Source organism: Sylvia atricapilla, chromosome 3 (genome assembly GCF_009819655.1).
Source record: "Sylvia atricapilla isolate bSylAtr1 chromosome 3, bSylAtr1.pri, whole genome shotgun sequence".
In the NCBI taxonomy this organism is placed as follows: Eukaryota; Metazoa; Chordata; class Aves; order Passeriformes; family Sylviidae; genus Sylvia; species Sylvia atricapilla.
The window spans coordinates 25,575,508-25,594,292 of record NC_089142.1 but is presented as its reverse complement, the minus strand read 5'-3'; the positions used below and the strand labels follow the sequence as shown (position 1 = coordinate 25,594,292).

The 18,785-nt window shown below is 35.8% G+C and overlaps 1 protein-coding gene across 1 annotated transcript in view; it reads left to right on the top strand.

Moving 5' to 3' along the window:
- KHDRBS2 (KH RNA binding domain containing, signal transduction associated 2) overlaps positions 1-18,785 on the top strand; it is a 327,589-nt gene that overhangs the window by 63,481 nt on the left and 245,323 nt on the right. The gene's annotated exons all lie outside the window — the stretch shown is intronic.

Genomic DNA, 18,785 nt, shown 5'->3' with positions numbered 1-18,785 from the left:
ACACATACAGTGCTATAAGGAATTACTTTCTTGCTGCATAGCCTGAGGTGCTTTGCCTTGATTTGTGATATTTTGTGTAAATGCTGTAGGTGACCTGAAGTTCTTAGTCAGGATGTAACACTGCTGTAACTTCATAGCAGCAGTGTGATTATTATTCAGAATACTGTTTGATGAAGATAGTAGAATAAAAGACAAACTATTTAAAAGACAAAACTCTCTCATTTATCCAATATAGCACCTGAATATGATTAAATTAGCTTCATTTACTTTAATGAACATGTCGTATTAATGAATAGTAAAAGATATAAGGCATTTTTTACAGCTTTTGAGTGGTGGAGCCAAAGAAATCAATGTGATGGAAGTGAAGTACTTATTCAGTAATGCAGAAAAATCTCTTGCAAGGTTTCTGTAGTTGATTTGCTAATAATATTCTTTGCTTGGCTTGGAACTATTCCCAGAACTGCAGGTTTCCTGTCTCTAGGAACCATCTTTCAAGGATTGCATTTGCACTTTGTATCAAACTGTTGATTACTGTGATCTAGTGTCTTGTCTTTTCTTGACAATTGTATACATTAGTCAAATCAGTACACAGCAGTTGCTTCAGCTTGCTTTATAAATAATGAAAAAAAGTAGAAAATAATTTAAAGATATTAAATAAAAAGATAAATTAAATAAAGATATAAATTATATTTGGTAGAATATGTTAATAAGTGCAGTTGACCAGACTTGTATTTATAAACAGTTAAGATAATTACTATATAATTTCATGTAAGAGTCATTTATATTTGAAAGAACATTCTTTTAAATCATTAATTCATGGTTTGCTGATAAGCTTTTTCGGGCAGTGCTGGGTAGGCCAGGTTCTTTAAATCTACAGAAAGTGTCCAAGTGTATAAAATTGTGGGAAAAAAAATCTGCCCAGTTAAAATCCATCTATAACGACAGTTTACATGCTCTGTTTAGGTATGAGGGCAGCTCCTGGAAGACATTTGCACTTACTTTAACTTCATGTAGAAACACAACATGCTCCAGGGTAACCCTTGGCTTAAAAATTTTTAATGGTCTGTAGGCTAAGCTTCAATGACAGCAGTAATGTCAGCAGCAGCATTTTAAGGTTTAAGCAGAAGTTAACACAAAAGGCTTCTAGTGGCTAAATAGCTCTTGAAGTTGCAGAATACGTATTATGAAATTGCCTCTACTCAAGTGTCCACAGTCTGGTGCAGACAGCAGGAGAGGAATATGAAAGGCTGTGATTAGCTGTCTTATGTTACCAGCTCTGGTAAAGACACAGGCCACTTTCCTCTGCTCTAAAACAGGGATCTAAAATAGAGACACAGTTTCAGTTGAGACTTCAGCAATGATCTTTTCTGAGATTATCTTAAATACCAGCAGCCCAGGTTAAAACAGCGTCTCATTTACACACACTCCACTATGCAGCAGATATTTTTAATGCAGTCAAAATTTCTCTTGAAACAGTGATGCAATGTCTTTGTTGATCGTTATTTCTGTCCCATAATGCCTTTTTTTTTTTTTTTTAACTTTCATGATAATGTGAATTCTAGCTAAGACTTACATGAAAATACCTCAAGATTTGTTTAAAAAGGTTTAAGCACAGATCAGTTTGAATGTATTTCAAATGCATCAGATATGGGAAAAGAGTGGGTTATTTAAAAAAAAAAAAAAAGAAGAAACAAAAGTCTGAAATCATCTTGTTGCTGAAAAACAAAAGTGACAGTTTAGATGCTTGGTGGGAAACTTTGTCATTTGCATGGCAGTACAGATTTTTTGCCATTTACTTACCTGTAATTTGACTTCTGTTGTTTTCTATAGTTCTACCTTTATCTGTGATAACTTGTTTAGGAGCATCTAAACTGGGTTTTGCAAATTTGTTCCTTTGCACAATTTTAAGAATTTGAGAGCTTGTTTAAAGCCTTAGCTTTATGTAGCATATAAAATAGGAAGTTTTTGTTTGCTTGTCCAGTACACGTTGTAAGTTAAAATGTTGCTGAGTTTGGTGAAGTTCTGCCCCCATTATCCCTGGCTTCAGCTTAGCTGGGTTTTAGCCATTAAGGAATGGCTCTGTTTGTTAATTTCTTTTGCTTTCTGTGAGTGCAGATATGTGAAATAGCTGACAAGTGAAAAATAAACAGTATGTGTATAAAAGTCTTGAATATTGCAGTGCGTCTCTTGGTTTGACCTCAACCAGCAACCAAGGTCCATACCCACTCACTTCTACAACAGTGGGATGGGAGAGAGAGGGAATAGTGACAGTAGGTTGAGACAAGAGACTCTAATAGCAAGAGCTCTATGTGGAAGTGAAACAAAATTAGGATTGTCTTCACTGCTTCCCGTGGATAGGTAGGTGTTCAGCCATCCCCAGAGAGCAAGGCCCCATCATGTATAATGGTGACTTGGGAAGACAAATGCTATCACTCCAAATGTCTCCTCCTTCTCCCATCTTTATATGCTAGGCATGACACTGTATGGTTTGAGAGATCCTGTTGGTATTTGGAGTTAGCTGTGTCTCCTCCCAACTTCTTGAGAACCCCCAGCCTCCTCGCAGGTGCAGTGGGATGAGGAGCAAAAAAGCCTTGACACTGTAAGTGCTGCTCAGCAATATTAGAAAATCTGTATTTTATCAACATTGTTTTCAGCACAAATTCAAAACACAGCCCCGGACTTCAAAGAAAGTGATCTCTACTCCAGCCAAAACCTTCGCAGCATCTGTTACTGTTTTAAAGATTAAGTGCCAAATATTACTAGTTTATGTTGTTTTATGCTTCATAAACTCATGACTTTAAGCAAATAACTTAGACTAACTCGGCTGTGCTAAAGAATTCATTGTGAAGGGTGAACTTTTCTGTTATTCTGTCTTTAACATCTAACTCAGACTAGTTTTGTAGATGTTTCAGGAGACTTAAAAAAACTCCAACACTTTATAAGAGGAATAAGTATCTAACTACAGAATGGAGATTTTTACTTGCCCTGACAGTATTTTTTTTTCTCCTGTGTAAGACAAGAAAAGCCTTTATACTTGGCAAAGTACTAGAATTTAGACTGATGCCAAACTAAATCTAAAGATTTCACTGGTTCTGTATTTCAACTGAGTTCTTTAAAGAGAAGCCTAGACGTTGGAAGGAGTGTGTTGTTTACATGAAGTGTGTTGTACTGAAATTGATCCTGCAAATAGTTGTCTAAATGCAGAATGCTTTCTCATATATCTTGAAAGATTTCTCTCCCTACCTGATCTTAATGAAATAGCTGAACATGCATTGTTGTAACAAAATAATGCTTTTTGCTTATTTTATTTTGCTTTTTTATTTCATAAATGTGTGGGGAAGTTTCAAAATTCCTTTTTAGTTGAGGTCAATTCAATTTTCATATTAAAGTTTAATTGTCGCTCAGAATCTCTGGTCTACATAATACCAGGAATAAAAGGGGCAAAAACTTCTTTAGGTACTATGTTTAATCTGGAATTTATTAATATTTGATTTTTTTCATTGAATTTCAATTTCTGGAGTCACTGATATACAGAAAAGTATTCCAGAAAATGCATATGAAGTGTTTTAGTACTTAAGGTTTATAAAAATCTAGTGAAAAGATACTTGAATAAATATTATTCAGTAGTGAAAGACCAGGCCCTATTAAGCACTCAGATATTAGAAGAAGGATCTTTTGAGTTTTCTTATATCTCATTTCTGCTTCTTACCAAATTCCCTATTAATGTAGAGTTTCCATTTTGATCATTAATTATATTTCAAATAGACTACCAGAAATATTTCAAAATTCAAATTATAGTTTTTCAGTATTGTTTACTTTTTTGCTTCAAATAAATAGCTGTAACCAAGATATTTTCTTTAAATCACTTCTGTATGAATTGTCCAACTAATTACAAAAAGTGAGATCAAATATGTGATCACTTGAGGAGAGAAAAGTTGGAAGAGGAGTTATCTTCCTGTACTTAAGCTGAAAGAAAAGACAAAACCTCTGAAGCCTGAAAATCTCATTCTACTTCTCCAGAATTTTCTTGCAAGTGGTGCAATTCTGCTATTCAGTGCAGTTTTTCAGTATTTCTGATTGTACTCGAGACCCAAAATAGATATGAATCTTCTGTTCCATTTAAACACAACAGGCATTTGCAAAATCCAGACAAATACTTTAGCTTGACTTTCAGTAAAATACGTGAAAAAATACCGCACAGATTTTTTTGGTTTTGTCTCTGACTTACTTAGGACCTGGTCCTTCATCTGTCTCTCCACTTACCTTTTCCAGGTAAGTTCAGGAAATGGACCCTGAGTCTAATGCTTCTAGAGCCGATGCCAATCTTGCAGAGTTCTTGAATGTTTGCAGGAAATACCTTTCATTTTATAAAAATAATTTTTGTCCCTGTTTTTGTTAATGCATTATTTGTTTTCGTAACACTGCTGTTGAAATCAGCTCCCACAGCTGATTAGCGACCTTCTTTATCATGCTGAAAAATGCTGTTCTGTACAGACCTCTGTAAAATTGTTTCATAAAATTGTTCCTGACTGCAGAGAATAAAGTGTACTCCAGATAGAGTTTAGATATTTGCCTAGAGATTTAGTTTAATTTAACTATACATAGCTGTATAAATCTTTAGCAGTGTAATTAAAGCAGCATTAATATAGTTAAAAACAAATAGTACAAAAACATATTCCCAACATTATGACTTCTTTTTCTGCCTTTTTGATTGCATGATGGTGAAAGATTTCTCACGAGGTATCTTCCCTTTATTTATACATGAAAATACATAGCTGAGCCTTCATCCTTTACTGTTTTCTTCCTTAAACTCATTCTTAAAATTACAAGCAGGGACACTAAATTTCTGCTTAGTGATTTACTGGGGATTTACTCAGTGCTGTTATAGTGGAATGTGGTATTGCCTTCCATATTTCAAGGCAGACTTTCTGAGTAGTTAGAATTTACCATTTTGTATTGCAGAGCACTCAAAGGCCAAAACTAAGATGGAGACAACCTTTGTACTCAATACACTTAGTAAGTACACTGGTCTTTCTCCAAGGAGCTGACAGTCTAGAAAACACAACGTAAGTAGAAAATGGGACAAATAAAAAATACGAGCAGGAGAAAGTTGGTAGCTGGTAATAGCTGTGTACAATACAGACAGGGGCCTAGACGCTCCCCATTGGGAATGTTGGTCATGACTCATGTTTTCCAAGCCACCACAGCTCTTACATTCCACTCTATTCTTCTTTATTATTCCTATTTGAGGGGGCAAGAAAAATGTAATTTATAACACTGCTTTATTAAAATAAGTGTGAGAGTGGGCAGGAATTTACTGTGCTTAAACCAACAGCTCTAATCAGGAGCATGATTTCATGTTAATGGTACATTGGTTGTGTATGATTGACATGTCTGGTCTTCTCTATGTCCTTAAAAATTCAAGTTTAAAAAACTTGCAATGTCTGCAAGCAATAGGTGGACGATTGTTGTGCTATCAACACTTCTTCTAGCACAAATCTCAAACACAGCACCTCACTGTCTGTTAAGAAGAAAATTAATGCCAGTCAGCCATATCAAATACAGCTTTTCTATTTGAAATGCTGCTGTCATATAGGATATGAGATTTTATTTATTTTAGTTGTAGTACTGTTTAATATACATATTTTTAATAATAATAATGATAGTAATGCTTTTAATAAGGAAATGTCATGCAGTATAAATGTCATGCTATTTTTTTAATGTTACAGTTGTGTTAGCAAGAATGAAAGAACAGTAAACTGATAACTTTAAACAAAGTAGTAGGGTTTAAAGAATGTGTTTGGAAGCTTGTTAAAGTTGGTATTAAAATAAATATTTACTTCTTTTCAAACACTGAAAAAAGATCCTATATTTATAGGAAAAAATGCACGTCAGATTCTTCAAAATTACTGCAAACAGTAGTTGCTGGTCATTTTTTATATGCCTCCATTATTCTAGTCTAAACTGATCAAATGTTTTGTAACTGCGGAATTAGTGTGGGCTAATCAGCTCTTGAAAGCAATTGCATTGTTTTATCTTACACAGACGCCCCTGAAGTATGTTTTCACCTCTTGAAGCTGAAGATGAAATCTATTTTGTGGCTCTTTAGGCTTTTCCTCTGTTCAAGTAGTTAAGTTCTGTTACAAGGTCACTTCGAAGTGGTCATTAATGTAATTTATAATAACTCTCATCTAATTTTTGAAAATTGCTTATAAAATATTAACATGAGATAATACTCTGCCTTCATCCTTTTGCACTGGACTTAATGACTAGGCAGGAGGTAATACAGCTCATCATAGAACAATTCAGGTTTTGGAGGTACCGAAGTACACAGTTCCTTGAACTTCAGAGCTAAGAAAGCTTTTTCAGCACATCTGTGTCTTTTTCTTAGCTGTGAACTCTGATCAGATGTTTTGCTGATGGGTATAACAATAAAAATTTTGTCTTCTATGGATTTTCAGATCTTTTATGGCATGAGCATACGGCACAGCCTTTGCCTCAGTGTGAACATATCCTTCTATCCAGCTCTATGTGTTCTCCAAACTTCAAAGATCTTACTTGTCTTTGAAATAGCCTCCTCTTTCAAACTGAGTTGAAGTCAAGCTTTGAGGTCAATAGTTACTAGGGAAAATAACTGCACAAGGTAGATGATAACATTGCCTTGATTCCCTGTGAAAGGCTTGGAAATTACATGGCCCCATGATCATGTATGTCTCCTCACATAGGAGAAGGCAAATTACAAGCAACAAGGACATACAAGCAGCCTTCTCTAGAGCCTGTGTGCCTCAAGCAGAGTGAATGTGAATTTTCTGGACCAGTTAGTTCAGTGACAAGGGTTCCCTCCTCTTCAGGACTGTCCTTTAAATAGTTTTATAACTCTTTAGAAACATCGCAGATTTTGGTGGATTTGTCCCTGTTTCTCAAGCTTCCCACATATAATCAGAAAACTTAAAAAAACTGTTATATAAAGGAGTACGGTAATGAAAGAAATTTATGCTGAAAATGCCCCCACTTGCTGAGTTTCAGCTGTTTAGCCTAGGTAGAGCGTGTTTGACCTCACTTGCCTTCTTTCCTTTTTTGTTTTTTACTCATAGTGAGCAAACAAAATAAGCAGGTGACACTTTGACATAATGCAAATGCAAAGGATATGCTCTAATAGTGAAGAAATCTGTTTCATAAATGTATCTTTCATGTTTTATTAGAATACATACATATGTGTGTGTTTTATTAAAACTTATTAAGAATATACCTCTCATTTTCAGCCTACATAGGTTGGTAGTAGCATCAGATTATAAACATTTTTCTGAAGCACAAAGAATCAATTGCAAGCATGTTCACTTGATAGATTCAGATTTTCTATTAACAGTAGAACCACCAATTTATCTGTGGTTACCATAGGTTATCTGTGGGGTTTTTTTAACTGTTACATATCCATGGTTTTGGATTGTAAGTCAAAAGAAAAATACTACAAACTAGGAGGAAACCATTCCATCCCTCTTTCATGTCAAGAAATGTAGCAGTTCATAGTTCTGTCACTCATATGTTCTTAAAAGAAGACAAGGAAGAGACAATTCTTCTGTCACTGCCTGAATAGGAAGTCACGGTTTTGTTCCAACAGAATGAATTTAGAACAGATGACAACTGTAGCAAAAAATGTTTCCCTCTACCTTCTGAGATCATAATCCTGCTACTGAGTTAAGGAGTGGGTAGCACAAAGGTAAGTACTGTCACCCGTGACTTATTCTACTACCAGAAATGTACACCATAGCATACATAGCATAATTGCACACCATTTGGTCACTGATCATTGGTTTGCAAGCTGATAGGCCATCATCTGATGAGAGAAACTGTCTGTGTCCACTCAGCAAGAGAATTCTTCACCTCGTTTTTTATACCCAAGGAAAATGCACTGAAGCAATGCTTAATGCAATATTAAAAGAAAAATTATACAGGCTATAGAGAATTGTTCAATAATGATAATAAGAATGAACATGTTTCTCAGAAGTTAAAAGAAATCTAGTGTTAGTTTAGAATAAATTGTTTCATTGTCATTTACTGAGGAAAAAACCTAATGGGTCACAGAAAGCCAGAAAAAGTCATTTTTTTCTGAAAGAGAACAATTTATTACCACTTTTACCAGCAGTGAATACTTGCCTTTTTCTTTTTCTTATATACTGGGAATATTGTTTCAGACTGTATAGTCTTAGGCTGCTCCTTATCACCTTGCTTTAAATACTTATTTTTATGATTGAGTGAAAGTGAACTTTGAAAGAAATAAAATTTTTTTTCTATGTAAGCTGTAAAACTTTATCTCAGTTACTCACATATGTACCAGATACTGTAAATGTGTAACTTTATAGATAAATAAGAAAGTGGATGTAATTAAGACCACATTTTATGTCGTGTCCCAGCATGATGCAAGATCATGCTTTTTTGTTTTGGTAGTTTTCAGACCCCGGAGTCTGCATTCTCAGTGAAGCATGTCCAGTGAATTTGTCACATTGCCTAAAATAGTCAACATACTTAAGTGGGCAGGTAATGTATGGATTTCCAAGGTATCAAAGTTCTTTAATAGATACCAGAAATCACAGCATATTGTTATGGTTTGAAAACAAACCGAGTGAGAGCCTCCAAGTCAGAAATACAATTTAATGAGAAAAAAATAAAATAAATGCAATAATAAAAAAATACCCCACTGACAGAGTCAGAATACAACCTGAGCAGGGTGATGGAAGCAGTCCAGGTGAGGCGGTCTTCCTGAAGCAGTGATCTCATAGAAAAGTCTGGTAGCTCCAGTCCTCTGGGAATACAATGGATAAGGGCTACCTTTACTTTCCCAGATCTCAGCTTATATCCAGATGAGAATGCTTGGCTCCTCCCCCTGGGTGGAGAATCTCACAATGGGATGATGAGTCATACAGTGGGTCCTTGATGGCCCATTAAAGAGAGATAACTCCTGGAGGGAGTTATCTATGAGTCATGGCAAGGTATTGATGGGCCATTAACTGAAGATGGTGATAGAATACATCCTAAACTACAACCCAGGACACATATTTTTTTAGATAAATGTGTTCACATGTGAAATTTGAAATGCTGATGTTTGGTGGCATTATTGCCAAAACATCACCTGACATTTGCTGTTTATGAAACTCTCTTCTTTCTTACTCATGTTAATATTTAGATATTTCTTTTATGGAAACCTCAGTTTTCTGGAAAACCCTAATATCATGTCTGGATGGGAAGATAGTGAAGATGGTTATTATATACAGCAACATTGTCTCTAAACTTTGCAAAAATATGCACTTTTAAGTCCAAGCATACAAATCTCGTTTTGGATCGGTTTTGTCTTACTGAATTTTCTTGCTTTAGTTACAAGTTGCTTGTGATTTACACCCTGCAGCACACAAGGGAGTTACAAAATTTGAAAGCAATTTAAAATTTAAGCCATTTTTAGGAAAGTGTCACTAATGAAGCCATTAACAACTGTGGTGTGCACTCCTGTAAGAGTAGCTAGCTAACTACACTAACGTGTAGCAGAATTATAAACCCTGGAATGAGTAAGCACCAACACTAACAGAGCTGTAGCGCAGGAGTGGTGTCACTGTAATTAGCTTAGTGCTAGCACAGATCATGTTTTAATTATTCTTTCAGCCTCTGCAAGAAGAGATGGTTTATTTATTTCAGGTATAATTGCATTTGTCACATTTTTTGATATTGCAGAAATGATACAAGCATGAAAAGGCAAAGATGACTTTCAGAGCACTTAACATCATGTTGTTTAGAATATCATTAGAGGGAAGAGATGGTGGAGGAAAAGGGGAAAACTGAACCAAAGCTTTCAAGTTTTCAGATATTTTCTGTCTTTTTGGGTTTTTTGGTGTTTTTTAAGGATTCCTTTTCAGAGGAAAAGAATAGGTTGATAGATACACTCATGGATATACTGAAAGGATGACATGCAGGGAGGAGGGAATCTCCACAAATCCTCTCATGATTGTTCCCTCAATGAAGAGAGAAAATTCTATTTTTTTTCCCCAGGAGCAGATTACCAGAACACACCTTGTCTCTGCAAGGATGTTTTTTGTTAGACTCAGGCTCCAGCTCACAGATGAAGTGCATGGAGTCAGTTGTGTTTGCAGGAGCAGAGCTAAGTACATTAGTGCTCTACAATGCTGAATTTGTCCTCGTAGTCCTAAAGTTGACTCGGACTGCTCTAGAGTGAAAATGCAGAGGTTTTCTTTACATTCAAGGTAAGAGGTATGTGAGCTGGGAAAGGAATGATGATGGGGCAACCAATATGTTCATCTGCTGTGAGTAGAAAATGATTGCCTACATTTCTGTGTCTAAATTTAGTTTTCCAAATACAAGAAAGACACAGACAAATGAGTTCAGAGGACTGCCAGGATCCCCGGTGGCTGGAGCATATGCTCTGTGTAGAGATGCTGAGGGAGCTGGACTGAGTAAGTCAGGAGGAAGAGTTGTCTCCAGAGGACCTAAAGCTGCTTCCCTACTGTCTACAGGGAAGGTGTTGAGGAGACACTTCACAACGGTACATCTTGGGGAATAAGAGGGAGACGGTGTAGCTTGTAACAAGAAATATTCAGTCTGGTTAAAAAGAGGAACTTTATCAGCAAGGGAACAGTGAAGCCAAAGAGCAGGATGCCTAGAGAGGCTGTACAGATAGCATTCAAATTGTACTTGGCTGCAACCCATTAAAACACAGCATCTTTAAACTGGCTTGCGGGGTTTTTTAGGAAGTTTTCATATTTTAAATCTCTAGTGACCTAGTTGCAGTAGCTCTGAGTTCAATAAGGGATTGCCAGCTGAAGACTCAGATTTCTGAGTGGGTTGACTAACTTCAGTGCTCTTATATATCTTTGTTGAATGTACACCACTAGTGAATTTAGAAGTGATTTAGGTATACCAAGAAGTGGTCACAAGTGTAGAAATACTTGTCATTCTGTCTAGGATACACTCTTACTAGGGTTTTAGATTATACAGAAACTCAGCATTTGAACCTAAGAAATTGATAAAAGGGGCAAACCCCCCATTTTTTTTCTCCCACTATCGAAAGTGGCATTCAAAACAGAGAGAGGAATTATTAAAAATGATACCAGTATAAAGAGCTATTTATATAGCAGTCATGATTGCTTTCATGTAAGAGCTGTCAAGAAAAAACTGCCAAACAAATAGCTTTTAATAGCAGATATTCGTTGCAATGAAGAAACAAGACTATTTTAAAATAATACATTATTTATTTGCATTTTTGAGGTATTAGGAATGCTGTCATCTCAAAACACCTTTTTAGTGAGACAACAAAATGAATGCTAATAACAGGAGGCATCTATTCATTTCACCTTTCTATTGCAAATGGTATCATGAAAAATGAATTAACCGGTACCAGAAACATTGATGGTTATGTTCTGGGGAAGGAGACTCAAAAATAACTTCTGAGAAAACAGTTTGACTTTTTTATTTGTCACAGAAGAATGTGATCAATCACTGAAGTACTTTGGAGACAATAAAAAATTCTGCAAGTGCATTGCCTTTTCATGCTTGTCATGTTTGGGTGAAGGTGCTGCTGGAACAACAGTGGGACAAGTCTTTTCATTGCAGTCAGAGAGGGATGGAAAAGGAGAGAAGGGATTCTCCTAGCAAGGATTCCCACTCAACTATGTCCCCTGCATTCCCCCAAAACCCATGTGAGCAGACTATAAGGTGTACAGTTTTAGAGGGATGGACTCAGTAAAAGTGCACTTAACATTGCTTGTAGATCGGTGTTAAAATATTCCCCTCACTCTTTTAAGACCAGAAGCTTCCCTAAAGAATTAGAAAAAAAGGCTTTTCTGGGATAAATAATTTAATTCTAAATGTTCTCATGTAGAATAGGCTCCCTAAAAGCACCATTTTGTCTTTTCTTTTTTCCTATTAGTGAGCTGACAGCTACTGCTGTAAAGGTAGTGAAATGGAAACACCTAAGAAAAGGTATTTAGTGCACTCTTGGGATTGCTACCTAAATATGGAACCTGATCAAAAACATTTGAAGACATTGGAAAAGCTCTCCAGCTCAGCTGTTTCTCTGATGGTGTCTGTTTGAAGGTGCTCTCTTTACCTACGTACCATCTTACACCTTGGAACCAGGAGTTCCCTCGTATTTGTACATTTTCTGAAAGTAGAGCCTTGCAGGTCCAGTTTTCTTTCCAAATTTCTGTACAGAATTAAAGAAAGTCACTACAGAAAGGAGATACCTGAAACCAAATGTTTGTCATAAAGAATGCACACATGGACACATGCATAGGAGGACCTTTTGGGATGAGCAATTCACGTGACATAGCAACTGACAAAATAGGGTTAATTTTACCATCGGCAGCATGGGAAAGATTTGTGTTGCATAGGGACAGTATGCAAAGATTGCACAAACTGCCAAATACATCATCATAAGAAAATTGGTTTGTTAATGTCTAGTACTATCCTGTACAAAAACAAACAAAAAACATTACTGTAGACTGTGTGTAACATTAGACTTTTATAAAAAGATAACTTTTTCCCAAATGGAAATATACTCCTAAGTTTTTTATTGTAAGCTGTGTCCTCATGTTTAGAAAGGATCACTATCAGCACCCCTGTCTTATCCCCCCCTCAAAAGGCATATATATGTTTTTTTTCTGTAACAGAAAGAAAATAAAATTCAGTTTTGTTTACAGGTTAATTTCCTGGTAAAGTCTGATAGGGATGTACTGATGGGATGTAGAACAAGCTACTTAATGCATTTAAGAAAGGCATCTGAGCCATATTACAACTACTACAACCAAGGCTTAGAACAGACTAAAGAGCGTTGTAGAGGTTGTCTTTAATTCAAGTTACTGTGTTGTTACAACAGCAGCACTTATGCTTAGTCTTTTCTGGCAGTCACTGTTAACTTCAGTTGTTCTTTGAAGAATTCTTCAGTACTTCGGCAGTAGTGGCTTCACTGTTGCTAAGGGTCAAGCTTCAGTTTCAAATAGTTTGAGGGTCTTTTCCCCCAGTGTGCTAGTTTGACTGCTCTAAGTGTGTGCGGCTGTAAAGGTGGTGTTTCTATGTGTAAACTGAAAAAAAAGAAAATTCTGGAAGTTACTTTGAGGTTTAATTGCTTCTTCTTTGCTATCTGTGTAGTGGGTTTTTATCAGTGTGATTAAATAGATATAGCAATGCAAAATGTAGTATTTTTCCACCTTTCTCCCTCTCCTCTTTCTTTAAATGATGCTCTTAAAATGTGTTCTTGCAACTGTGATAGACACATCCAGTACATACTACATTCATGACACCTGCATGTTGGATGTAACATCCGAAAACCAGACACGTGTTTTCACAGAAGAGCAAGACTGGGCAGTTTTGAGGTACTTTGGGGTAATTTTTCCCTTAAGTCAGAGATTGTGTTGCCAGCTGACCATAATCAAATGTCCTGCAGTCATCACTGCTCTTTGTTTTTTACAGGGAGTGATTACATCTGTAATGGTGCATATTATTACTTCTATTTGGACAAGTAGCATGCAGAAACTTTTCCTATTTACGACATTTCTGTGTTTAAAATACATGATGTTTAAGAAGAAATACTAACACTAGTGTTACCTATTATATAGTACTCTTTGTATATGAAGATTGCATTTATGTCATGAAGTGAACAAAAGAGTCACTGAAGCTACTAACCACAACAAAGTTTGTTAGGTTTTAGGGATGTGGTCTTTTTATTCAAATGAGATCTCTGTGGAAACAGGTGCTAGTCTGAAGTGGCATTAAAAATAAATAGTTCTCAAGTATAACAGTGTAAGATTAATGACATATTAGGAATTTGATGATGGTGTTGCAAAGATTTGCATGGATTTTTGATTTTTATGTGATCTGTTTTGTTTTACTGAGGACACAGGGAGCATTCTTCAGATGCGTAAAAATAGATTCTTTTTTTCTAGAATAACGGCTTCTCTTAGAGCAAGGAAAGTGAAAAAAAAAAATAAAATACTGTAGAGTCTGTTGTGAGTTACTCTTCAAGCTTTTTGTGAACACATTCTCTTCAACAGTTAATTTCTGCCTGAAAGAAATAATTGCAGCATCAAGGCTTTATTCTAATTAAGGCAACCTGAAATCTGTTGAAAAATAAGAGTCTCTAACATGAATGAGTAAATTATAAGTAATTGTTTTTTCTTCAGTAAGTACACCGTTTCTCATTTTCTGAATAATTGCTTCCTTCATACTTTTTTAACTAGGAAAATCAGGAGAAAACACAGGCTATTTCAGTCTGGTGCTATATCTGTATGTTAAGAATATGTCAGAAATATTGAATACTTCATTCAGGATTTGAATGGGGAAAAGATACAGATTTTGATTTACTAATGTATTGCCAATACATACATACTAATGTCTTCATATTCTCTTTAACTTTCTTGATTTTGTAGCCACTGTAGACTGTTAATTATTATTTGAGAAATGAGCTGAGTTGAAGTTGGTAGTTTATCAGCCAGTACAATGGCTTACAATGAAAACCAGCATGTACAGGACCCAGAAGATTCTGTGATACATCCATTAACTGCACACCTTCATTTTTAGGAAATTTTTAATTGTTGTATTTCTGTAAAATTCATTTATTACTGTTACATAACTTAAAAGGGAAAAACGAGGTACTCTGTTTTGGTGGGGAACTGATCATGGGCACATAATAAATTTTTCCTGGGTGGCAGGGGGAATATTCTCTGAAATTTACAGAAGAATAGCAGTAATAGTACTTCCAATAATTATTATTAACTAAATTTAACTAAGTAAGTCATAAAGGAAAATAGTACACTGGTCTTAAATGAAAATAACATAAAAAAATAAAAGATGATGAGAAAACAAAGCAGAATTGTACATTTTTCTTTTCAGGCTACAGAAGGCCAATGCCTATTTTAAAGCTTTAAGGATTTTTGTTTTTTTTGAGGTTAGAAGAGGTGTGGTTAGAAGAGGTAGTAGATTTCATGTGAATTGTTATTACTGTGTTATTCTGGCATCCAGTGTATTTGTCAAGTTTTAAATGAAATTTTCAGCTCAGGAAGTTTAAGGTCATCATTTGACATACATCTTGTGTTAATTCAAAAAACAGTGAAAAGTGGTTGTTATTGTATCCATCTGTAGCAGTGGAAAGCAATTTTAGTAGGCTTTGGAATAAATACATATAAGATGATACACATTTTTCAACTGAGTCTGACATCTGACTTCATGAATAAAAAAGACCCTATTAATCATGAGGTGATAGAGTCACATACATTGTATTTATCATTCTTGTTGGAGAGTAAGTTGTCTCTTGTTAATGTTTTGAGGAAATGCCTAGTAATTACACAAAACAAATAAGTAAAAAAATACTGTTGACTTCTGCGGAAGCTTAAATGTTGGTCTCTGACTTTTATGTTACTACTTTGCAAATGATAGTGAGTGCATGTAGGGAATGTAATTTCTTTATCTATAATTGAGCAATATGCATATAGGGTTGTGTATATGAATAATACTTAATTCCATGGCCTGAAAACAACTGAAGCTAACTATACATAGACAATATCCAACATGTGCTCATGCAATCTAGAGAAAGTATGCAAGAACTCTGCAGCAAGGATATAGAAATAGTATTTTCAAATAAAATTTAATATTATAAATAAACAACAGTTCAATATGCCAGTATTCATTCCCTGGAGTCAACACAGCATGTTGCATGTATAACCAGAGTACACAGGGAGGGACCTATTTTCACTTAGCTGGGAGCACACAACTATGGATATTTATTGAAATACTCATTTTTGATCTATACCAGATAATTTTGTGGGAAACAAAGACACTTTACTTTTGAGTAGACTTTCAAATACCACCTGGCTCACATTCCTCTTGAAGCAAGCAGAAGTCATGACTACTGGACATCTATTCTGATATGCAAGTGAAGTGATTTGATTATTTCAGTGGATTTGTAATAATTGTTTAGTACCTCCAGTTTGTACACTCTATCCAACCTCATTTTGTACATATTATACATAGCTCTTGGAGATTCCTGAGTGTTTTACCTCTGCCATTAGTGTCTTCAAGGAAAAGAAAGAGTCAAATACTTACTTGTAATGATGATTGCATAAATTACCTTCTAGTCTTTCTGTCACCCCAGGACATAGTGTAAAACAGTTTTCTTCTCACCTTTTTACACCTCTTCCATCATTTTCCTTTGACATTCAGTGCATTATAGTAAGGGATGAAGCTTTTTTGTAAGTATTAGAAATGTTATAACAAATATTGAAAAATTAGAATTTTCACCTTACTAGGCTGAACAGTCTACTCAAGGTCAGAGGATCACAGACTGCACTCCTTTGATGAAGTTTTAAGAAATAGAGAACACCGAAACAGGAGACTCCTAAGTGTTTAACAAACCGGTGCATCCTTAAGTCTTACAGATCTTAGATTCTTATTTAAAGCTTCCCACCTCTTGTTGAGGTATCCTCTTAGTAATGCTTTACTACTACTCCATATTTCTCTTCTTCTGTCTTAAAAGTCCTGAAGTATATGAGTCTCTTTCATTTTTTGGGGGGGAGGGGAGGGGGGGTAGCACAACATTCTTGAAAACCACATTCCATAAAAACAGGTTAATGGATAACCAGGTGTGCCAGTAACAAAGGGTATTTTCTGTTTTCGCTTTTCATTGTTTTCAAATAACAGTATACAAGCCCTATGTGCTGTAGGAATACTCTAGCCAACTCTAGGTTGCTATCAATATACACTGTAAGATAGGAGTTATCAATATGTATGACAGCATGATAGACTTCAGCTATTAGAGCTGAAAACAGATTTAGTACAAGACTGAGATCTAAAATGACATATAGCAGGAATAGCAGCGTCATTTCCATAATCCTTTTAAAATATTTTGGAAGATTTTTGTAATGGTTGTATATTTCTGAGGGCTGCTGTTTTCTTCTTGCTCTTGCATGTTCTGTGGTTTCTGGGTCTTGGTCCTTTGTTCTAGGACTTAAGTCTATCATAGGTCATTGTTGACTGTTTTTGTGCCTTTTTGTGTGTAGGAGAGAGACTTTTTGAGCTACTGCATTGTACAAGTGTGTGTTCAGACTCAGTGATCCCCACATCCTTCTCAATTCTGTGTGACTGTGAGAACTCCCCACGTATTTTCATATCACTGATTAGGGAAATCTAGAACTGGAAATTGAAAATCACCCCTTTTCTCCCTCAAGCCAATCATTGCCTCCACATGCAGGCAGCTGTAAGCAGGAGACCTCAATGGATTTTGGCAGGGTGAAGAGGCATAGGTGACTGCCTTGTAGCACTCATGAGCAGGCAAGTCACAGCTCTGCATCTGCAATATGACAACATCTTCACCTACCACTGGCCACTGCTAATGCCAGTTATTTGCCCAATAAGACATAAACTATGAGAGCAATTTTTGAGGCCATAAACTAGAATTTAGTTGGAGCTGAAATTATAAATAATATACAATGAGTAATACATAATGAATTACATTTTCATCAGCTGTCCTGAGTTACAGGACACAAAGCAAAGCAACATTGTCCCCTCAGCAATAAAGTAGCTTTTAATTAACTACTGCAGGTGTCTGTCTCCCTTTGCAGACCTTTCTATACTCTTTTTTAGCATCTCGTTGTGCAGTTCTAAAGGCACATGATGATCTTGCTGGAAAGTAGCTACCAGGAATGATTGGTTTTCCAAGCTGTTAGGACACTGTAGGTAAGCATCTAATGGTTTTAAGGTGTGTGAAGTGATCTACACACAGCTTTCTCCCAGTTTAAAGGAAGTTAATTCCCTGCTTTTTCAGATGTATTTAAAAACATGACTAGACATCTGCCTATACCTGTCCATAGCAAGTTGCAAGTGTGGAATGCATAGTCTTAAACAGTGCCTTGCATGTGAAGTGCCAAGTCATCACCAGATGCAGTCCCAGTAATTTCAAGGGCACTGATTTTCTCTTGGCTTCTTGTTAGTTGTAAACTTTATAGACACCAGACTGCCTAACAGGTGTTGCCCTTTTACTTTCTGTATTCGTTACATAGCAGACACCTGACTGATTATGTGTTTGTTTTGTCCATCCTTTACTTAGTTATCCTTCATACACTCTTGTCTTCCCATCTGTGTTTCAGATAGACCAGTTTGTGTCTTTATGATACTTTGCCCTTCTTTTAAGTTTTTCTCTCAGCAGATGATATGATTTCTTGTAGTATTGTAGTATTCTATGTGTAGTACTCTATTTTATACTACTATATGTGGTATTCTGTCCTGACTTAATATTTGTAGCATTTCTATGCATGGCCTACATATAGACACCTTCATTTTTTCAAGTACACCTTTATCTTTATGTAAATGAAAAAGGAAAAGATTTTTTTTTTATTTTAAGGCCTTAATAATGTATTATAACCAGAAGAAGAAATGGATACTTCAGAGATTCTTATGTATAGAGGCTAATATTGCAGCATCTGTGGCTGGTTTTGGGGATTTAGCTACATGTGGTAAATTACAGTGTAAAGAATTCAGTCATCCATGGGTATAGTTGCATTTGTGCATATACTGATTGGTTTACAACATCTATCTTGTCTTGTGACTCTGCTCCAGTGCTGTTCACTGTAGTATTTTATGCATCCTCTGTTAAGGAACTGTATTTGTCATTCTCAGGATTTCTGTCAATGCAACACTTTAATGGCCTCCAAAACTCTGTCTATCACAGGTTTCCCAATCTCACACCCCTCAGAGATGCATGGGTTCTTTCCTTCCTATTAGTTCCTGACATCCCC